Raw genomic sequence first — 23,779 nt, 5'->3', positions numbered from 1 at the left:
TGCTTGGGAAGCACAGACCAGAGAAGGAGACTTGTAGGTTGTGGAAGAAAGGTTTCTCAGCTACCATTGTTTGAGGTTTCCTTTTCCTCTGATGGCTTTGCCAGTAGAGGAAGAATACTAAAAATGAGTTCACCATTCCTTCTTGATTTTACATCTACAAGTTCTGCTGCCTGAAGACAGATGGTCTCAGCCTTCTCACAGTCACCTCAATTGAAAATGCCCCTGATTTCTTCATGAGAGTAATTTAATCTGGTTGACAAAGCTGTGAGTAATGGGAAGATGTGTGACCAAAAAAGTGATGGCCTTCAGAAAGTCAGAAAGCATTGGGAATTGTCAGTTTAAACACATTCTAATATCACTCATTCAGGTGAGGCTGAAAGAAGAATGGGAGGGTGAGAGATTTTACTATTATACCATCACTGGAGTGAGAAGGGACCAGGTCAAGAATAGTGACACTAACGTATGAGTAGCATGAGACCAAAAGAACATAAAAACATAAAATATACGATGGCTATTTGGATGATATATGTTTCTGAATAAAGAATCAGTCTTGTATGTGGACCAGAATCATTAAAAATATTAACCTGGCTCTAGCCAATTTCAGAAGATGTAGTGATGAAATTGCCCACTACCTCTTGAGACTGAAGAATTCTTTCAATGATGGGTCCCCCAAGAAATTACAGCTTTTCTTTAAAATCAGAAATACTCAGGCTTTGTCAGCTATGAAAGAGTGACAAGGCAAGTGATTTAAGATGGGGGAAAAACCACCTCTCCTCCACTAAATCACATTTCCTCTTGCCCTCGGAAGTTCCGTGTCACCTCACAGCACAGTCTCAACCTACCATAATTTACTCACATTCTCTGGCCCTTCCTGGCTTATTTATTTATTTATTTATTATTTTTTGAGACAGAGTCTCACTCTGTCGCCCAGGCTGGAGTGCAATGGCGCGACCTTGGCTCACTGCAACCTCTGCTGCCTGGGTTCAAGTGATTCTCCTGCCTCAGCCTCCTGAGTAGCTGGGACTGTAGCCACGCGCCATGATGCCCAGCTAATCTTTGTATTTTTATTAGAGATGGGGTTTCACCATGTTGGCCAGGTTGGTCTCCAAATCCTGACCTCAAGTGATCCACCCGCCTCGGCCTCCCAAAGTGCTGGGATTACAGGCGTGAGCCACCACGTCCGGCCCCTTCCTGTTTTTTTGTGCACATGTGGTGCTGTTTTTCTTCTATGCCTTCAGAAACCCAGACCATTCATATGGTTGGGGAAACTGGAAATGTGTCCACTAAATAAAGGACTGTATGGCTTTTGTGCCCTGATACTGAACACTGGTGACAAGTTAAAGCTGAAGTGGAAAGCATTACAAACCAAAAGCGAAACTCAGGCTGAGATATGGTGGGTGAGGTGCAGGTGAGTGATTTCTCCATGTGCTTGTTGGTAATTCATTATATATTATTTCTCATATATATTCATTATTTATTATATAGGATAATCTGTCAACTTCGGTCAGCATCTTCGTTCTTCTCCCTATGTCTGCCTTTTTCATACGGTAGTACTATTTTATTATTTTTATTTTATTTAATTTATTATTTTTTGAGACAGAGTCTTGCTCTGTTGCCCAGGCTGGAGTGCAGTGGTGTGATCTGGGCTCACTGCAACCTCTGCCTCCTGGGTTGAAGCAATTCTCCTGCCTCAGCCTCCTGAGTAGCTGGGATTACAGGCATGTGCCACCATGCCCAGCTGATTTTTTGTATTTTTGGTAGAGATGGGGTTTCACTATGTTAGCTAGGCTGGTCTCAAACTCCTGACCTCAAGTGATCTGCCCACCTTGGTCTCCCAAAGTGCTGGGATTACAGGCGTGAGCTGCTGCGCTCGGTCTGTAGTACTGTTTTAAAAAATCATTTAAAATAGATCAAAAGCAGACCAAAGTATCTAGAAATTAGCAACCCAGGCAGCTACAGTTGTCTTCAAGGAAGTCTTATTTGCTAGTTCTTTTTAAATTACAGGGTTTTTTCCCCATTTGGAAATTATTCTTTTCCTGGTTACCTGCCTTTATGCATTCTTGTGTGTTGATATGATTACAAATTATTTCAGTGGGCAGCTATTTTCCCCAGATGCAGAACTAATTAAGTTTAGTTGAAGATTTTAAAAGGTTGTAAACTTCCTTTAATCTTCAACTTTTGAGACTCCAAATGCCAGTTCTGTAGCTTCTGTAAGCTGGAAAAAATATCCCCCCAAATAATAAGGAAAACAATGTACAAACATTTTCCAAACTATTCTATCCACAAAGAATTCCATTTATAAATGGAATACTCCCTTCTTTGTCTTTGCCTAGGAGCTTGGGGGATAGCTGTTTGTATTTGTACATTTTCTGAATTTCTACAGTTTACACTTGTTTATGGTACATTGGGGAGTTCAGAGTAACCATTTGCAAATGTTTGAAGATACTCAAAAGAAAATATTCCCCCTCCTCAGTTTTCCAGGGAAATGACATAGACTCTTTAAGTAAAATAATCAATGGAAAAAATGTGTACGAGGAGTAACCCTTTCATCATCACTTTTTCCATTCTCAAGGAGCAACAGGTCCATACAGCTTTCCACCTTTGTGGCTCCCAAATTTCTAAGTTTCAAAAACCAGAAAGAAAATATGAGACCCTTTTTCCTAGTCCCAATTTCCTGATACTACTGCAGGCTCAGCAGGGGGGACTTGACTTCTTATTTTCTCAGGGAAAGCTGGAGGAGGCACCTGTAGTTTGGCTTTTGGAGTTTAGTTATTAGTCTGGTCATGGAGCGACAGTCCTAAAACAACTGTTCCAAGGCAAGGAGTTCGCTTCATTGGGGAAGCCAAAAGGGTGGAGGTCACAAGTAACTTTTTTGCCAATTTAGTTTCTCAAACTGAGAAGTTCAAGAGAGGAGGCTATCTGGGAGGATGTTGGGAAGTCAGTCCATACATTCAAAACAATACTATAGGTGCCTACTTTTAAAACAAGGAAAAGAAGGAAAACTGAGAGTGACAAGAGGAAATCAGTATGAATGGGATGTGCTCAGATTCTGTGTCAGACTTGCACTATCTAATGGTGCAGCACTTGACTATTGGGAATGTTAATTGGTGACAATCCCTAAGTTAAGGAAGGGTTAGCTTGTCTGTTAGGATGCAGTTGGCACATATAGTTCTAGGTAGAGGTACTTCAAAGAGCCAGAAAGAAGACACCAGGTCTGTGCCATGGACACATGTGAGTGGGGAGGACCCAGGAGTGTGCTTCCTGTGATCATTTCAGACTTGTAGAGGAAAGTTTTCTGAAATAAGTGGTGTCAAGATTGGCCTTAGACATGTCCCATTCAATGCTGCTGGGACCATGTTAACCCTTATAACCAGGGACTTGGAGGGAAAGTTTTAATGTACAGGCATCCAACTTTTAGATACGATGTCAATCAGATTATGATGGAATATGAGATGTCATCTGTGACTGGATATTTATTACTTTCAGACATACCCATAAACCTTCCATCTTCAGCAGGATTGGGACTAGAGTGAAGCAAAGGAAGTGCTTAGGGCAGAGACTTTGAGGAGGCACCCACTCAGGATCATGCTAGTGCAGCAATGGTCCTGGCCCTATCTCCAGATCCATATGGCAGCTCCCTAAAGCTGGTCTCCTGGCCTCCTGGATTCGTCCATGAATGGCCTTCAGCAACTCTCCTTGAAATTTCATGGAAAGTTGTATGTGCCTATGCACAGAGGCATTTTCATGGACGAAGAGGTCCATAGATTTTGGCTCCAGAAAAAGTACACTCTATATCTCTGAAGGATTATCTTACCTTATTATGGAGCAATATCTGAGTTGAAATATTTCTTGTTTCTCTGAGGAAGCCGAATTAATGGAAAGTTTCTCTTAAAACTTAGAATACATTGTTTGGCAATTTCTGCTGTGGACCTCATATTGCAGAATCAAAGTTGGAGCTACATCATGTAGCACTTGCCTCAATAAGATTGCCTTAGTGACACAATGCAAGGGGTTATAGACCTTTCTTCAAGTTACCATTTCCCACAAGGGCCTGTGATGAAAGAAGAAAAGAGAAGCAAGAAAAGAAATAAGCTATATACTTCCCCAGCACTTGGACTTTCAAAATTTATATGTTATAGGGAGACACTGTTCTTCTGTGGAAAGATCTTCTACCCTGCCACTGAGGCCAAGAAAGCAGAATGGCCAGAGTCAGAGAGGTGGACAGGTCGGTGAACACCAGGGCATTGATGTGGCAGTGTCTGGGAGTGCTGCCCATGCTCCCTAGCTACCCAGTTTGCCTCTTTACTTGGAGAGACTGCACTTGGAAAGAGAGATGCGTTCGGCCAGCTATTAACCAGCTGTTGCCCAGGAGGGCACTGGAAATCAGCTCCCTGACTGGTTTCCAATGAGTCACTCCCTCACCGGCCTAAGCTGCTGCCTGTGCACCATGTTCAATCATTTACACCTACCTTCATGCAGACAAGTGCTGCAGAGGGGCAGAGATGTCTGAGGACCAAAATACACTGCACCGTGGAACACTTACCTCATGTTGTGGAACACTTACCCCCACCCGAACGCCCCGCCTTTTCCAGACTTTCCTGTCTAAGATATCGTGCCAAAGGGACGGGGGTGGCCATGCTGTTTTCTTTCACCATGTCCTGCACAACTTATTTTGTATCCCTCAGTCGTTTTAAGTACATAGCACTTTCTATGTGGATGGATGTTAAGTCAATGCATTCTGCATGTGTAACTTTTTCTTAGTGCCTCAAAGGGCATAAACGAAATTCATTCAGAGAAAGAAATAAATTAGCTTTAGAAAATAAACAGTTTAGCACTGGCATCGTTTAATAGGGTCCCATTCTCAAGGAAATGGGGTAAATGCCGTTTCAGACACCAGCTCCAAATACTAACTGCAGAGAGCTCTTCTCCAGATTTGTGCATTTCCACAGCACAGAAAAAAAAAAATAGGGTGGGGTCAGGATTGGGAACATGAGACCATCAACAAGGAGGGGAAGTACACACACATGCGCGAAACTTATTTCAAGGGTCATCGAAAAGATTCTAGTGAAAATGACTGGAGCAAAAGCAAATGACAATAACAAAAACTTGGAATTATTCTCTAATGCTTTAAAATAGTCCCGAGTGTACTACATAGTTTTAAATTGGAAAACAGTCAAGTTACCTAACTCTGCCACTCCTTGGACTGAATTATGATCATAAGCAAAAAATGCTTGTGCAATTGTACTATGTTGCCCAGATGTACAGCCCTGAGTAGAGAGATGGGGGCAGAGCAGACCTGGCTTTCCAGGTAGCCAAGGGGTCAGGGCTGGGGGCAAATCAAAGATTCCAGTGTTCCCAGCCTCACTCCCATCCAGATATTTGGCTGCACCAGCACTAGTTGTCTCATCATTTTCCCCTCTGAACCTCTGGTTTGTTGTCTGTCTTTGGTATAGTAAGCTGTGTTTTGTTTTGGGTAGAAAGGGAAGTAAGAATGCGACTGATAGTATTTAAAGAACAAAAGGGAGAAATGTTTCATGGATTCATTTGATACGGAACATTGACCTAACATCCCCCCCCCCAAAAAAAAATACAACTAAAAAGTAGATCTTTCCCTCGTTTGCATGCCTTATTTCCCCAGTCGTGTTTTTGGTATTGAAAATGAATGGTATTCCCATACAACATGTGTCTCAATTTGTAATGATATCCTCCTTGCAGCTGGCTTAGTTCTGCAAGTGTTTCTAAAATGTTACTGTCTTAAATTTGAACCAACCTACAATAACAAATTATCTAGAAGCAAAGTGGCTAAACGGCATTTGGTGAGAGAAGGGGAAACCCTATATTTCATCCTTCAACTCTTGTTTTAGAAATTCAGACTGTAACATGATCTTTTTCTAAAGAAATCTACACACGCACACTTTAAAAATTGTGCAGATTGGGTGTTGTGGGAGCAAGAATGATCAGGTTTAAGTTTCTCTGCAAAGCTCTGCATCCCATCAACAAGCCCTTTTGATATTTTAAACCCATATTTAGAGTAATTTCAAGATATTTGGAGCACATGTGGTTAAATGTAAAACTTTGTCATTATAATGTGTTAGATGCTTATAGTTTAAATATTTATAAGCTTTTTTTTTTTTGAGACGGAGTTTCACTCTGTTGCCAGGCTGGAGTGCAGTGGCGTGATCTCGGCTCACTGCAACCTCTGCCTCCTGGGTTCAAGCGATTCTCCTGCCTCAGCCTCCCAAGTAACTGGGACAACAGGCATGCGCCACCACGTCCAGCTAATTTTTTTGTATTTTTAGTAGAGGTGGTTTTTCACCATGTTGGCCAGGATGGTCTCCATCTCCTGACCTCATGATCCGCCCGTCTAGGCCTCCCAAAGTGCTGGGATTACAGGTATAAGCCACCATGCCCGGCCTTTATAAGCAATTTTTAAGTACTTTACCCAAAAGCTTTCTCTCACTAGAATACTATAATTGAGTGGTATCTGAGCATCATTATAGAAGATACAAGATGAAGTTGCTGCAGCATGCGTTCACATTCTTCTTGCTTTTCTGGTTTTAATTCAAATGTAATTTTTAGTAGAATCAGCTTATTTTATTATTTTTAAATTGTATTACAAAGTCATAAACAAGATTGGTTGTCTGTGATTTAAAACAAAGAAATTCCCCAGCACTCAAAAGTTAAAGTGTTCTAACTTGAACTGTATTGAGTCCCATGCATGAGCATGGTGGTTCACTCCTGTAATCCCAGCACTTTGAGAGGCCAACGCGGGTGCATCAAACTTAGGTCAGGAGTTCAAGACCAGCCTGGCCAACATGGGGAAACCCTGTCTTTACTAAAAATACAAAAAATTAGCTGGACATGATGGGTGTAGCTGTAGTCCCAGCTACTCGGGAGGCTGAGGCATGAGAACGGCTTGAACCTGGGAGGCGGAGGCTGTAGTGAGCCGAATTTGTGCCACTGCACTCCAGCCTGGGTGACACAGTGAGACTCCATCTCAAAACAAAAAACAAACAAAAAACTTCCCATTAGAGCGTTGGATCTCATGTCCACATGAACTTAAAGTGTCATATTGTTCCTCTGAAATGTCTTAGGGACAATTTATTGGTGGTTGGATCGAATTCTTTACTATTTACCTTCAGCCATCTTGGAAGTTAAGACATAGGATCCTGTCTTTATCATAGGTAGCCTGTTTGTGCACTTAATATGAAAAAGAGGAGGGGGAAACCCTTTTTCCAAACACAGAATCCATTTAAGCTTTGGAGGTTATAAATTTCAAAGTGATCACAGGCCCCTGGGGCTCACACTCTTTTATGGCTGGCAAAATACAACTTTCTGGTAAGAACGGGGAAAAGAAGGCTTTAAAAGGCTCATAAACTTGCTTGGACATCTAATAGCTCTTACCAAACAGCATTCTCATGAGTTAAGTGTAAATGAGTCAGAAACATATAGATCAAATTTCTTTTAAAATACACATGGGTTTAAAAATTAAGGCCAAAGTGCTTGGCAAAATAAGTTTTGGTTTTATCCAAACCCAAATGTTGAAAAAATAGTTCTAAGATTTGCCAAACCAAAAATACATGCAGGTCTCTTCAGTCCTCCCATTAAATAAGATGGCATCATAAACATGGGACTTAGTGTCTATTTTCACGATTCCCCAAGGTTTAGGCAACATGAACCTTAAATATTGATTGAAAGACTCTGAAAAATTTTTGGTGGAAAAACATTATAACCTTGCAAATGAAGATGAGGGCCACTGGTTTAGGGTTCTAATCCTGATTTTGACAGCTTGTCTGGTCAGGTGATCAACTTGTCCTTTGTCTTAGCTCTGGGTGTGTGTGTGTGGCCTATGCATAGCAATAATAACTTTTAAAATCCTATTTTGGATTTTATAAATCCTAAATTTATACTTAATTCATATATTACAATCTGCGAAACTTAATAACTCCTCATCATATCCTAACAGAGGAAAGCAGTCCTCTTTTGCTGAGTCATAGTTCAGAGATAGTCTTCATTTATTTCCCTAGAGAGTAAAACATAGCCATTTTGCACTAACAGTAGCTATTGCTGACTTTGCTCAGGTCTGTGTTATTAAAAGGAGAGAGAGAGAGGGAAAGAGAGAAAAGAAAAAAAGTGGGGGAGGATGCGTGGCAGGAGTCTTTGACTTGATTTGAAGAACTAATAACCTACTGAGAGACAAAAAAAAAAAAAAGATAGCGAAGGTCACTTTTACAAGCAACATGCAGAACCTGCAAACTGATGTGACACTGCAGACAGTAGACTTCAGCAAGAGCAGGGACAGGTCCAGTTCACTCATTGTTGTAACCAAGTGCCTGCACAGGGGTGGGAGGAATGAGCACACAAGTATTCAGTGATCATGTGAATGAAAGCGTCTCCGTAGAGGAACAGCTAATGAAGTTGCCTTGATGGAGTGCTTTCAGGTCGATGAATTCTGAATTCGGAACCTGAAGAGGGACGTGGGCTGGCGATCAGGGGTGGAGGAATGAGGGGTGAAGTAGCATGTTAAAGGGCACAGACACAGAAAAGAGCAAGCTGTGTTAGGAATGACCTTCCGGTTCACTTGGCTGGAACAAAGGACTTGACCACAGAGAGTGAGTAGCATGAGGCCGAAGGAGAGTGGGAAGGTGGTAGAATAGGAGGTTGGGGAATTTATACTCAATACATTGGGCATCGTCACTGTGGCCTCAAGCACAAGAATGACAAGATGAAATCTGTGTTTGAGGAAAATTACTTGAGCAGCTGTTCATAGTCTGAAAGACTGGCATTGCTAAAGCTGATGGTTGCATTCTGATGGCAGGCTAATTGCCAGCAGTTGATTCTAAACATTGCAGAACGTCATCGCTGGAGTGTGAGGGACATGTGCTGCCAGATCTATGGGTTAAGTTTGGAAAGCCATTGTCTCTGGACAGTGAGAAGAACTTTCTTTGTGCTGAGTGGGCCTAAGGAAATGTCACAGTGCTCGGTGGAAGGAAATCTCACAATCAACAGACCATTCCAGGGTCTAAAGAAAGAGGAAGCTGGCTGGGCTCCAGATGGCCATGGAAACAGAGGCCCCACCCTTCTGACCAACCAGCAGCTCTGAGCCTTAAGCCAGCAGGGAAGGGCAGATGTGGGCTGCTGTTTCATGCGTGCACAGAGGCAGGCCCTGGCTCTTGGAACAGCGGACTTCACGGATGCGGAATGTGGAGATTGCACAGCGATGCCTAGACTGTCTGTCCTTGGACCGAAGGGCAGTAGAAAGGCTCAGGAGGCTTGCTCTATATTCCTTAGACACCTCTGGAGATTTTCTCAGAATCAGAATCGGATCCTCCCATGGCCTGCGGCTACTTTTAAGAAAGTTTGATAACCTTTTGGAGATGTCTTCTTCTCTTTTTTGACTTTCCAGGCCGTAAACCTTCAGAAGCTTCCACATGTGGTGCCAGTGGGCTCCTGGTGGTGAAGGCAGGTGGCAGTGTGATTTAGTGGAAAAGAACATCTGCTCTGGAGTTGGGCCAGCTTGGGTTCATATCCCAGCAGAGACACTTACCAGGTGAGGGAGAAAGGGACTTCACCTCTCTGAGCCTCAGTCTCTATGTCATGAGTCATAAGATTGCTGTAAGAGGTAAGGAAATGTATAAAGGGTGGCTCATCACAGATGCCCTAAAATGGCAGTTGCCATCCTGTTAGAAAGGTTTCATTGCCTAAGGAAAGAGCTTGGGACTGGAGTGAGACCTGCCTGGGTTTGAAAACTGGCTGTGTCACTTACCAGCTGTGAGGACTTGGACAAGTTTTATAACCTCTCTGGGCCTGCATTTTCTCATTAAATAATTATAATAGCTAATATTTATTGAGCACTTTCTACATGTAGGCAGTGTTTTAAATGCTACATACCAACAATGCGTGAGACTTAGCATTATTAAGCCCATTTTGCAGATGAAGAGACTGAGACATGGAGAGGTTAAGTATGCCACCCAGAGTCATGTGGCCAGTAAATAGGATTGCTGAGATATGACTGGCAGCCTGGTTCCAGAGTTTCCATGCAAAACCACTGTCCATGGCTTGTGTATAAAAAATGAAGATAATAACCCGTACTTCGTGCAGTTATCAGCTCCAATGTAAATAACAAGTTAAAATGTCCGGGAGCTACCTGGCTCATAGTAGACGCTTATTACAAAAATTGTCATGGTAGCCCCTGCAGCCCAGAACTTCTTCCCTTGGATGTGTAATGGAAAATAATGAAACACTTCCACGTTGTCAACCTCAGAGGTTAGGGAAACCATTCCAGAAATTCTCATAAAATCTCTGGTTGCACTTTTACAAGTCGAGACTGCAACAAAGTGAGCGAGTGCCCAAGGTCACAGGGTGGCGCAGCCAGGATTAGAACCCGAGTCCTCATCTGCCTTTCCTCTCGGTGGGACATGGGATCCGACCGCAGCTGCTTCAGTTACATGCCTTGTGCCAAGCACCAGAGTCATATTTTTGCCACCCACGGCATGGCTTCCTCACATCAGGAAGCCAATTCCGGAAAGAAAATAGGTTGTGCCTGAACATCTGGGGTTGAGGGGTTAAAGGGTTGCAGAAAAGCAGTTATTAACCACACTCTCCATCATTTTTGCTGTTGGGGGAGAATCAGTATTCTAGCACTTCCGTTTTGCAATGGCATTTCTACTGAGATGAAGCTTTCTCCCTCCCTGTCTGCTAATAGGCTGGTCGTAAAGAATGAATCCAGTGTGGGGAACACTGCGTTCCCAGACCTCATCTAAATCCTAAAACCTGCTGTCGACCCCCAGGTCAAAGCTACTTGCCACATGAAGCTGCTTTTATCTCTGTATTCTTTCTCTTTCACCTAGAATGCCTCTGTTCATATAACGTAGAGAACCAACACACTTAATCTTAACACAGTAAACATCTGGGTTTTTTGTCACAGGCATAATTTTTGGAAGGCCGCAGTCTTGAGAGTCAGTGTGGTAGAAATCAGAACAGGACAAGGACCCTGGCCTTTCCACTGACCCCTTGAATGAGTCTGAGTCTCCGAATTCATCTAGGACTTAGCATCTCCCACTTTAACAAGGACACAGTGACACCTGCTTCTGTAGTCACAGTGGGGAGAGGGGAGCAGAGCTGTGGGCCAGGAGCTTGCTTAGTTCCGTGAACTGACATCAGCTAGTTCGTGTGTTGGATGAGACTTGATGAAAATGTGCTTTTGTTTTCTTACGAAATAACTTTTCAGAGTTCTTGTTTGCAAAGGCAGGGTGTTAGGCCATGTATGTCTCTAAGGCACCACACAGCTCTGACATTGTGACACTACCCCCCTCCACCCTACTGTCAGGGCAAAGAAGTGGGGAGATGGAACATAGACTAGGGGTCAGCACTCCCAGTGGGAGGGGGAGACTGGACTTTGGGGTTCTAGAAGCCGGACTTACATCCACCTTTTCCTATTTCTAGCAACCCTTCCTGGCAAAGTTCTTCATCTGTAAAATGGAGATAGTAATAAATATTTCAGTAGCATTGCTGTTTGCTTCCAAGTGAAATAAGTATGTAAAAATGCCTGGTGCTGTATTTGACATAAATTAGGTGTGCAATAAAATTTGACTCCTAGCCTGAGCCCAGTGGCTCATGCCTGTAATCTCAGGACTTTGGAAGACTGAGGTAGGAGGATCATGAGCCCAGGAGTTCAAGACACATCTCTACAAAAAATTTAAAAATTAGCTGGGCGTTGTGGTGCATGCCTATAGAACCAGCTACTCAGGAGGCTGAGGCCTAGGAGTTTGAGGCTGCAGTGAGCTATGATCATGCAGCTGCCCTCCAGCCTGGGTGACAGACCAAGACCCTGCCCCGCCCCCACTACCAAAAAAAAAAAAGTCGGGAGCCATGACTCATGCCTGTAATCCCAGCACTTTGCAAGGCCTAGAGGCCAAGGCGGGAGGATCACTTGAGCCCAAGAATTTGAGACCAGTCTGGGCAACACAGGGAGACCCCATTTCTACAAAAAATTAGAAAAATTTAGCCAGACTTGGTGGTGCATGCCTGTGGTCCCAGCTACTTGGGAGGCTGAGATCGCTTGAGCCTAAGAGGTTGAGGCTGCAGTGAGCCATGATGGCACCACTGCACTCCAACCTGGGTGACAGAGCAAGACCTTGTCTCAAAAAAAAAAAAAAAAAAAAAAAGAAAAAAGAAAAAAAGAAAACTCCTTTCATTGAAGACGTAAACCACAATAGGAAGTACTTAGTTCTGAAAGCCAGGGCATAGGACCTAGGCTCCTGTTCAAAATTTCCTGCAGAACATTAGCTCTATCATGTAATTCTTCTTTATTCTATTTTTCTTTTTTGGAAGTGAACAGAGCCATCTGCTATAGTGTGTTTGTTAAAAAAAGAAAGAAAAAAGAAAAGTACACTGTTAGTCATGAATCCCTCCATGGTTTTGGAAGAGGGCCTGCCAGAGACCGGGTCATTTGGTTTGCTTAAACATGCAGGTTCCAAAAGAACTTAAAGAGAATCCATTGTCCAGGGTGAAGATAAGGACTCACTTAAGTGAATGAACAAGAGGGGGCTCCGTAGTTCTAGGTTTTTTGCCCCTCAGAAACTTTTAGAGGTCAGCAAGAAATAGCAATGACCACTTGTAAGAAAAAACAGACCGCTGTCTCCTAACCCATAGAACCAGCAAAGGAAAACAACATTTTCATTTGTAAAACAAAGACTTAAAGATAGAGTTATCCCAGCAGGGAGTCTTATATGGTTGTAATTTTTACTGATTAACGAGTAAAATAAGGGATATAGCTAAAGGAAAAAGTTATTTAAAAATTAAAGAAAACAAGGCCTTATAATTGGTTAATTTTAATTTTAATTTTAGTACTCAGGAACCTTAGCTTCACAGAGCCATAGGGTGAGTGGCATCACGGTGATGAAGCTGAAATTCAGACCAGAGCCTAACACTGAGCTAAGATGAAAGTCACCCTTGGCTCCCATACCCTCTCCTTACCACAAGCTATAGACTCGAAAGGAGAAGGAATGTTTTTCAGTTGCAGGCATATCTCACTTTATCATGCTTCACTTTATTGTGCTTCACAAATATTGCCTTTGTACAGATGGAAGGTTTGTGGCAACCCTGTCAAGTCTATGAATGCCATTTTTCCAATAGCATGTTCTCACTTTATGTCTCGGTGTCACATTTTGGTAATTCTCACAATGTTTCAAACATTTTCATCATCATATCTGCTATGGTGATTTGTGACCAGTTATCTTTGATGTTACTATTGTCGTTGTTTTGAGACACCATGAACTGTACCCATGTAAGAGGTGAACTTAGTCAATAAACATTGGGTATGTTCTGACTGCTCCACCAACTGGCTGTTCCCCCATCTTTCTCCTTCTCCTTGGGCCTCCCTATTTCCTGAGATACAAGATTGAAACTAGTCCAGTTAATAACCCTATAATGGCCTCTAAATGTTTAAGTGAAAGGAGGAGACACATGTCTCTCATTTTGAATCAAAAGCGAGAAATGATTAAACTTAGTGAGGAAGGCATATTGAAAGCCAAAACAGGCCAAAAGCTAGGCTTCTTGTGCCAATCAAGTTGTGAATGCAAAGGAAAAAGTCCTTGAAGGAAACTGAAATTGGTACTCCATGGCTAGGCACAATGGCTCAAACCTGTAATAATCCCAGCACTTTGGGAGGCTGAGGCTAATGCATCGCTTGAGCCCAGGAGTTCAAGATCAGCCTGGGAAACATGGCAAATCCCTGTCTCTACAAAAAATATGAAAAATTAGCTGAGTGTGATGGTGCACACCTGTAGTCCCAATTGCTCAGGAGGCTGAGGTGGGAGGAACACCTGAGCCCGGGAAGTTGAGGCTGCAGTGAGCTGTGATCATGCCACTGCACTCCAGCCTGAGTGAGTGAGATATTGTCTCTAAATAATAAATAAAAGTGCTACTCCAATGAACACACAACTGATAAGAAAGCAAAACAGCCTTATTGCTGATACAGAGAAAATTTGAGTGGTCTGGATGGAAGATCAAACTGACCACAATATTTCCTTAATCCAAAACTGAATCCAGAGCAAGGCCCTAACTCTCTTCATCATTGAAGGCTGAGAGAGGGGAGGAAGCTGCAGAAAAAGATTTTGAAGCTAGCAGAAGTTGGTTCATGAACTTTAAAGAAAGAAGCTGCCTCCATAACATCAAAATGCAAGGAGAAGCAGCAAGTGCTGACGTAGAAGCTGTAGCAAACTACTCAGAAGATCTAGCTAAGATCATTGATGAAGGTGACTACACTAGACAACAGATTTTCAATATAGATAAAACAGCTTTATATTGAAAGAAGATGCCAACTAGGACTTTCGTAGATAGAGAGGAGTCAATGCCTGACTTTGAAGCTTAAAAGGACAGGCTGACTCTCTTGGTAGGGGCTAATGCTGCCGGTGATCTTAAGTGGAAGCCAATGTTCACTTACCGTTCTGAAAATCCTAGGGCCTTTAAGAATTATGCTGAATCTACTCTGCTTGAGCTCTCTCAGTGGAACAACGAAGCCTGGGTGACAGCACATCTGTTGATACCATGGTTTACTGAATATTTTAAACCCACCATTGAGACCCACTGCTCAGGAAAAAATAATCCTTTCAAAACATTACTGCTTATTGACAATATACTTGGTCATCCAAGAGCTCTGATGGAGCAGTACAAAGAAATTAATTGTTTTCATGCCTGCTAACACAACATTCATTCTGCAGCCCATGGATCAAGGAGGAATTTTGACTTCCAAGTGTTATCATTTTAAGAGATATACTTCATAAGGCCCTAGCTGCCATTGATAGTGATGCCTCTAACAGATTTGGGCAAAGTACATTGAAAATCTTCTGGAAAGGATTCACTATTCTAGATGCCATTAAGAACATTTGTGATTCATAAAGAGGGGGTCAAAATATCAACATTAACAGGAGTTGGGAAGGAGTTGATTCCAACACTCATGGATGACTTTGAAGGTTCAAGATTTCCGTGGAGGAAGTAACTGCAGATATGATGGAAATAGCAAGAGAATTACAAGGGGAACCTAAATATGTGGCTGAATTGCTGCAATCTCATGATCAAACTTGAACAGATGAGGAGTTGCTTCTTATGAATGAACAAAGAAATTGGTTTCTAGAGATAGAATCTGCTCCTGGTAAAGATGCTGTGAACAATGTTAAATTACAACAAAGGATTTAGAATATTCCATAAACTTAGTTGATAAAACAGCAACAGGGATTGACTACAGTTTTGAAAGAGTTCTATTGTGGGTAAAATGTTATCAAAGAGCATAGCATGACACAGAGAAATCCTTTGTGAAAGGAAGAATCAACCAATGTGGCAAACTTTAATGTTGTCTTATTTTAAGAAATTGCCACAGCCACCCTAGCCTTTGGCAATCACCACCCTGATTAGTCAGCAACCATCAGTATCAAGGCAAGACTCTCCAACACCACAAAGGTTATGGTTCGCTGAAGGCTTTAGATGATTGAGAGCATTTTTTTTTAACAAATAAAGTATTTTAAATTAAGAAATGTACATTGTTTCTTAGACATAATGCTACTGCACATTTAATAGACTACCGTACAGTATAACATAACTTTTATATGCACTGGGAAACCCCAAAAAAATGCATGTGACTTGCTTTATTGCGATACTCACTTTATTGCAGTGGTTTAGAACCAAACCTGCAATATCTCCCGCCTTATGCCTGTGTCTTCATCAGCTAATGAACTATAAGAAAAGAGATGCCATCCTCTTCAAAAATGAAAACAATTTGTATCCTGCAAAAGCCATTTAAAAACTCTTCATGAAGCAATGGTTGATGGAGGAGAGAAGGAATCATGTTTTGGCAAAAACCTTCCTTCCTGGGATGGGTTTGGTGTGGGGACCACTATCTGGCATCGCGCTCAGAGTTTATCAGCTGGTGCAGGCGGCTCTGTTCATTGACCGCAGGGCTCTACCCTTGTGAGTGTACCAGAATAGCTGCGGCTACCTGAGAGCAATCCAGTCCTCAGGGACTCGTTATTGTCCCAGATAAACAGCGTTGCCGCAGCCAGCACTAATGGCTGTATTTAACTGTGATAAGTGATGGGCAGACGTGCCCGAGTGAGTGGATCTCTGCTAGGTCCTGGGTAATTGGACAAAGGCAAGCTGGCTGGCAGCAGGCATTTCTTGCACATCACAGAATTGATGCCACAGGGTTTTAGACTCCTGGGGATAAATATGACAGACATGGGGAGCTTGCCTTCTAAATGAGGAAGACAGGACAGACCTACTGGATTTTGATTATGCTAATTACAAAAGTATTTGAGGAAGGAAATAATGCAAGTTTAGAAAATGGGTTAGATTAATAGAGGCAGGCTTCCTGATAGAGGTGGAATCTGCCACCACAAAAGAGCTAGTTTGGAAATGTTGGGATGTAGAATAAGACAGACATTTTTCTTTGCACACACATTTACTTTTGGGAATGGTTGCCTGGAAGTTTTATGAAATGCTGCAAGTGTAAGTCTTAGGCTATAAAGGTCAAAGAAGTAAAGGTGAGAGTGGCCGTATTTTGACAGTATCACCATTGAGAGAATGTATTTAGGCACAGTTTTGCTCTCTATAATTCTCTGGAAAATTTTGTGTTATAAAGGAAGATGAGTATCTAGATCACATTCTTGGCCATGCTTCCCTGATGAAACAGAAAAGTGACTCACCAGGTAGACAGAGAGTCTCTCAATGCATTTGGTGTGCAGTTACAATTCATGAAGAGAAATATTTCATTCCTCTGGCCGAAAGGGGCAAGCAGGCCTGGAATTCTGAAGATAGCTGGTCATACATGCCTGATGGAGACCATGCCTTGTGGTGCCAGCGTGTATGTATGGTACATCCATAGTACATGTATGATACATATATGGCATAAGAAATGGGCTTATTTGTACAATTGTGTGTGTCTGATGCTCCATGTAGCAGGGGTGGATTATCCTGCCTTCAGACAAATGCCCAATTCAGAGGAAAACCCAAGTGTGAGGCACAAGTATGGCCACTTCCCCAGAATCCCCTGCTTTAAGGGGTATTCCACAAACCTCTGCCATAGGGGTGTGTGTGTGTGTGTGTGTGTGTGTGTATGTGTGTGTGTGTGCTGAGAGAAGGAGACTCTTTCTGAAATTTTGGAGTTCAGGGTCCGAAGTTCATGGGCTTCCTTATATACTGGTAACAAATTAAAATCCAATTTTTCAAGTTTATAATTCTGCATATTTGATACTGGCTTTTGTTGAAAGATTCCACAATCTCAGCATGTGAGAAATGGAAGACTTAATACTAAAGCTCACCCAGGCCCCCACTGCACAGAGGAAGAAGAATCGAGGCTCTGGGTGAGGGTGGTTGAGGAACATGGAGGAGGAATCAGGGCTCTGAGGGAGGGTGGCTGAGGAACACAGTAGAAGAATAAAGGCTCTAGGGGAGGGTGGCTGAGGAACATGAAGGAGGAATTGAGGCTCTGGGGGAGGGTGGCTGAGGAACATGGAGGAGGAATCAAGGCTGTGAGGGAGGGTGGCTGAAGAACATGGAGAAGGAATCAGGGCTCTGAGGGAGGGTGGCTGAGGAACATAGTAGAAGAATCAAGGCTCTGAGGGAGGGTGGCTGAGGAACATAGAAGAATCAAGGCACTGGGGGAGGGTGGCTGAGGAACATGGTAGAAGAATCGAGGCTCTGGGGGAGGGTGACTAAGGAACATGGAGGAGAAATCAAGGCTCTGAGGGAGCGTGGCTGAGGAACATGGAGGAGGAATGGAGGCTCTGAAGGAGGGTGGCTGAGGAACATGGAGAAGGAATCAGGGCTCTGAGGGAGGGTGGCTGAGGAACAGGTCCGAGGTCACACAGCCAGTCAGAGGCATTTGGACTATAACTTGGGTCTCTGTTTCACTTACTGTAGAAATTTCCCCTTTGCACAGATGAAGACATTTAGACATGGAGGACAGTTTTTTTGTAAGATCTTCTGCTTGACAAGGGCAAAATCGAACCAGCTCCAGACTCTGGAACTTCCTGCCATGATCACTTTCTAAAAATCCCAAGCTTGTTTCCTCCCCACTCTGTTAGATTTCATACCTTGCATACCAATACATATCAGAAAAGTGAAGCCCAGCTTGGCTCTTCGTTTTCATCGACTCAAGAGTCTTTTCCTGTGTCACCAACAAGGGGGCTGCCCTGAACCAGCCAGAGCCAGAAGGACAAATGAGGATGCCTTCAATACTACCCCCTCCTCAAATGTTATGAGCAGAGAGGGACTTGTACTGCCACCATCTGGCCTTTGTAGGTGTCCCAGACATGGCAAGTATGTGGTGAGAGGGAAGGAAACAGCACAAATTGTCTACTTTACCATTCTCTTAAAATAAGCTTCATGTGAGCAAGCTTTTCAGAGCAGCAGGACTAGGGCTGCGAAAAATAGAGTGTGGTGCAGCTGCACCCTTTAGAACTTTGGGGGAAAACACATATTATTTACCAGACAATAATAGATACCAGAGAATAATAATGATTATTATAGTGTTTGGGATGGCAAATGCTGTAGTTAAGGTTCCAGAATGGCTCTTATTATAAATCCCGTTTTCCCGAGTCTCTTGTGAAAGCCTGGAAATTTTCTTTAAGTAGGCTGATGCTGTCCATGTTTGGTCTTTGTCCAAAGGTGATTTAAATATAAAGAAACTTACTGGAGAAATATTCCTTTTTTAAAATAGTGGATGCATTAAAGAAAAAAACTACATTATTAAAAAAAGCAGTTGCAGCATTCTTAAGTAAGCAATTCAAAATGGTAGTGTTTCCCAGTTACTGGAGGAAAATGTTAAACACTCTCCCTTCTCCCTTTTAAAGAAAGAATTTGGAGGCCCCCTCTAACTACAAGATTCAGTCACTCTTGGTTCCAGGCCCAGAGGTGGGGATGGCTTCCCTCCCTCCACAGCAACTTCCAGGCTGTGCTTGCTAAATGCAAAAGAACTGTCCCCAGAAGAAGTGACCCCGGTGTCTTTGGATCCACTTGTCATCTCTGCAGCTTCTCAGTTTTTTGTGGCCTCACATTTGATGGTGGATCTTGGTGCTTTTGTTTTTGTATCCCTTCTCTCCATTGTCACTTATTTGAAAGAAAGAAAGAGAGAGAGACAGAGAGAAAGAAAGACAGTCAAATGTGAACTCTTTATTCAGAGATAAATATCCACATTTCCAAATGTGACCGTGCCAAATGAAAAGGTTTCCATGGCCTTGTAATTCCACCCCCATTACATATTTGTGGTGTTTTGCATTTTCACTTTGGTTATTTAATATACATATTAAGTACACACAGATCTGGTGATTTAATGTGATTGGGGGAACTCAGGCATTTCCTGTCGTGCACAGTGAAACTTTCAAACCTTGTTTTTGGCTGCTGCTGATTATTGTTGCCATTAACACCAGGATTTGGATAGCAGGGTTCAAAGCACAAGCTTCCACTTTGTCCTCCCAATGGGCATTTGACCTCCTCTTGCTCTTGCTAAATTCATGTTGCAAACACTCCAAGCAAGCTACCAGGTCGCTTTCTGGCTCCATTTCTTCACTATAAAATGAGGAAATGGTACTGTATTATCTCTGGGGTCCCTTCAAGTCCTACATTCTATCACCTCTCTGGAGTTGTTTGTTCATTGTTCTAAGAATAATCTCAACAGTTGTAAAGACGTTTACAAGTCCTCTGTCACCACCTCACCTTAGCCAAATTTTACCCATTCACATTTCTGACGGCCTCATTTATTGGCAGGAAGAAAAGGTGCTGTTTTGGGGCATGGCAGAAGAGAGCCGCCTGACCCACTCACGTGATCAAAGTGTGTCGCGCGCCCACAGCGGGCCAGACTCTAGGAGCTAGGAGTTCAACTCCAGAGCTAGGAGTTGGGTGTAGAGACACGAGCAAAACAGACAAGCCCCTGACCTCTGGGGCTTTACCATGCAGTTGGCAGACTTCTAAGTGGCTGCTCCCAGGAGTGACTGAGTGGCCTCAGGAAGCTGTATTTCAAACCAAGTGACTGGCAGCAAATGAGAGAAGCCTGCAGGGATAAAGAGGCAGAGCCTCATGTCTTGGTGAATGTTGGGATGAGCCTTCCCCAGAAACTAACTTTCCTGGTGGAAAATCCTGTTCAGAGCCTCTGCCCTGGGACCCCAAGGCTCTTGGTTGGTTTATTTTCTTCCAGTCCAGTGCTACTGTTTGTTTTGGACGTGAAGACATGTGAATGGCTCACCTTTTACAGGCAAGACCCACACACGGAGAAAAGCAGGCATTTCTTCCAGCTTAGTTGCCTTTGTGGGAAACTTCTGAAGATAGGTATATGTGTCCATGGTAATTTTCCACTTGCCAAAAAGTGAATCTGTTGGCCCTCTTTTCAGCAAATACCAGAGCTGAGACATCGGGTTACAGGAGTGAGGTCTGGAGCTCCAGGGTCCCCCGTGACCTTACCTGGCTTTGGAGTGACCTTGGGTGACTCAAAAGACCTCCTGCTGGGGCTGGGCACAGTGGTTCACGCCTGTAATCCCAGCACTTTGGGAGCCCAAGGTGGGTGGATCACTTGAGGCTGGGAGTTCAAGACCAGGCCTGGCCAACATGGTGAAATCCTGTTCTCTACTAAAAATACAAAAATTAGCTGGACATGGTGGTGCACACCTGTAATCCCAGCTACTTGGGAGGCTGAGGCAGGAGAATCCCTTGAAACTGGGAGGCAGAGATTGCAGTGAGCCAGTTGTGCCACTGCACTCCAACTTGGGCGACAGAGCGAGACCCTGTCTCAAAAAAAAAAAAGAAAAGTAAAGACAAAAAAAGCCTCCTGCTGGTTAAGCATGCAGTCATGTGGAGGGGGAAGGGTTGCTGGGTTGCAAAGGATGCTGTGGTCTTTGGATGAGGGCGTGGTACACCCTGCTCATTATGGTATTCCAAAAAGCGACTTGAGTTTCATTTCCTCACACAAAGCTGGCAGGGCTGACCTGAGCAGACCGTGAATGAAACTCCTGTTGAAATCACGCTGTGCTGCAGCGGTTCTGGGGCTCATCCTAGGTCTGCCCTGGCGGCTGGAGAGTGCGGTGCTGTCTGACTCATGCCTGGGTTCTCCCCAGCTGGGTGGAGGGAGGGGGATCAGTCCAGTGGATTCTGACAGCCCCTTCTGCTCTTTTTCCAGGAATGCTCACTCACAGGGTACGCTCATGGAGAGAGGGCGCAGAGCAAACCATGTCACGCCATCCAATGACACCAGCTGGTCAGCTCACCACCCCCTCTGGCTAAAACTCAAGCAAATAAAGCCGCTTCCTGTCATTAAGCATCTCAGAGGAAGCAGCCCTCCCTCGATGGCCTCTAGCCCAGAGAAGCCCGCGCGTCTTGGACCCACCAAGCAGGCCCAGCCTTCCTGCTGCCACCATCTCTGCTTCTCCCCAGAGGAACTTAGGGATTTCACCCCTGGCTTTTAAAAAAAATGAAATACCAACAAGCCACAAGGACCAATGTAGGTATTCTCCCCGCCCCGTCTTCAAGGCTCAGCGGCTGAGGCTGGAAGATGATATGGATTGGAACACAAAAAATCTTTTTTTAATCTTTTTAAAAACTGCTGTGGTTTTGCTGCTACACTAAGAATTGTGATTTGCATTGTATGGTTTTGGACCTATACTGTTCACGTTTTGATGGCGGAGAGGGGTGGTCCTGGAGGCCCAACGCTTCAGAGTCATCTCTGTCCTGCCCGGGATGCACTTTTAAATGAAGAGTTAGAATATTTTATTGGCTAATATACTTTTCTTGTTATTTTTACAAAGGCCACCTTTATCCTTTTTGATGCCATATTTTCAGTGTTACACTTTTATGGCTTTTAATTTTCGATTTGACAGATGTAAGAAGCAGCATGAATAGTTTATACTGTGGTTTTTCAGAGACTGAATGCCAAGAGAACTCGGTAAATGTTTATTCTTCTCAGCTTTCTCTTTAAATTCCCCTAAATAGCGCCCCATTTGGGAACAGAGCAAGAGTGTTGAACTGAAGACCAAAATGCCCTCAAGGTGTAAAATAATCCGAGGGGGAATATTTGCTGGGCGTCAGGAAAGACTCGGATGAAATTTCAACCCTGATGGTTTTCGGTGATCCAGGAAGTCAGTGAGACAATCTCTCTATACGCAGAGCCCTTTCATGATAATTAGAATGGTATGGACAAACCAATGAAAACAAGAGGGAAAGTGAGAAAGATCACCCATGATTCTGTTTCACTGTTTGCTTTCTCCTGTCATGGTTAAGAGAAATGTGCAATTCAATCCTCAATCAGTGGGTGGAGGATAACAGGGTAGATTCACTTGTGTGCACTTGTACAGTTGTAGCTGCGAGTCCAGAAGTCCTCTAGAGCATGTGTACTGGCACTGAGTTGGTGAGACAGTTGTGGAGTATCCCATTCTGATGAGTACAGAAAAAAAAAAAAGAAAAAAGAAAAAAAAAGAAAAGAAGAGAAAAAATTAAGAAAAAAATCAAAAAAGGAAGAAAACTAAAAAAAAAAAAAAAAATCAAATCACCTTGTGATTCAGTGTATCTGTTTACTAACTCAAATAAAGCAGTTGTTCCCTCTGGAGGGGTCCAGGTTCCCCTGCCCCACAAGGCCGTGGAGCCTCAGCAGGAGGGGTGGCGAGTCGCGGGTGGGCAGGGCCAGGACGGTGTGGCACCAGCCTTGAAGCGCCACGGCCCGAGGATGCGGTGTACATACTGTATTTCTAGATTCTCCTTTGTACAGAGTCACTTCACAAGTCAAGCTACTGTTTTACAGGTGCTCCTTATTTATTAGAGCTGTGAGAGCTTGGGGGACACACCTGGCGAGCAAGCTCGCTTTTTAAAAATGAAATTTGGGGGCAGGGGAAGGGGAGGTGGGAGGGAGGGGAAGCTCGCAAGCCTGGGGAGAGATTTATAAAAGTAAACAAAAGAAAAACTTCCAGCAACAAATTAAAAAATAATAACAAATAAACCCCAGCACCAAACCCACCCAGGCAGGAAGAAGGCGCCCCTCCTCTGGGGCCGTATTTTTCTGCTGGGTCACAACATTCTCCTCTCCCTGACTGGTGTCAGATTCATCAAACAAAAAATAAATCTCGAAGGAAAAAAACGCACTTACATGTGCTTATTTGGCTTTTCTCATTATTATGACTACTGTTGTTATTTTATTTTATTTTATTTTATTTTTGTTACAGAGGTGTTCATTTTTCTCCCCCTGGGAAACATTTTAAAAAATAGAACTAAGGAGTTTTAAAAGATGGTAAGCTACAGGGATAGCACTGTCTGTTCCTGACCTGCTAGACCACGCTTGTCTGCAGACAAGAGCCCACTCCATCCGTTCCACGGCCTGCTTCCCAACCATGCCCGTCACTGACGGCACACAGTGTGTGGGAAGTGAGTGCTTAGGCCTGTAGACCCAGGTGTGGTGTCCCTTCCAAGTGTTTTTCAAGTCCTGATCTTTTTTGGCTCCAAGAGTTCAGGCCTAAGGTTCAAGAAGCACCATCAAATGGAGGCAAACATGCTCCACGGGTTCCACTCACATTCACACACCATCTCATCCCACTGACTAGAGACTTTTATTTCAGCCTTATGTGAATGGGGTGGGTCCGTTTGGCTCTTTGGTACCTGAGTTAAATATCAGTAAGTTCCTAAGGTGGAAAGTATGCTAATATCTAGTTCTAGTCATTGTAAATCTAGTTCAGTTCTCTTGTTCTACATATGAAAAAACAGAAGCCTAGAAAAGCAACTCGACCTGTTCAGAGTACCACACTTAGTTGAT

The 23,779-nt window shown here is 43.4% G+C and overlaps 1 protein-coding gene across 3 annotated transcripts in view; it reads left to right on the top strand.

Moving 5' to 3' along the window:
* Nucleotides 1-22,936, top strand: part of SOBP (sine oculis binding protein homolog) — a 172,579-nt gene extending 149,643 nt beyond the window's left edge. For 2 of the 3 annotated variants that reach the window (XM_015137029.3, XM_077998432.1), the window contains exon 6: nucleotides 21,164-22,222. The gene's annotated coding sequence lies outside the window, so the exon portion shown is untranslated. Of the gene's footprint in view, nucleotides 1-21,163 lie in introns of all 3 variants that reach the window. The other variant, XM_077998431.1, reaches the window with a different exon arrangement.
* Nucleotides 22,937-23,779: the final 843 nt, after the last annotated feature.

This window comes from Macaca mulatta, chromosome 4, assembly GCF_049350105.2.
Source record: "Macaca mulatta isolate MMU2019108-1 chromosome 4, T2T-MMU8v2.0, whole genome shotgun sequence".
NCBI classification, from domain to species: domain Eukaryota; kingdom Metazoa; phylum Chordata; class Mammalia; order Primates; family Cercopithecidae; genus Macaca; species Macaca mulatta.
Note: the sequence above shows the minus strand (reverse complement) of the source record. Positions and strands in the feature narration are given on the sequence as shown.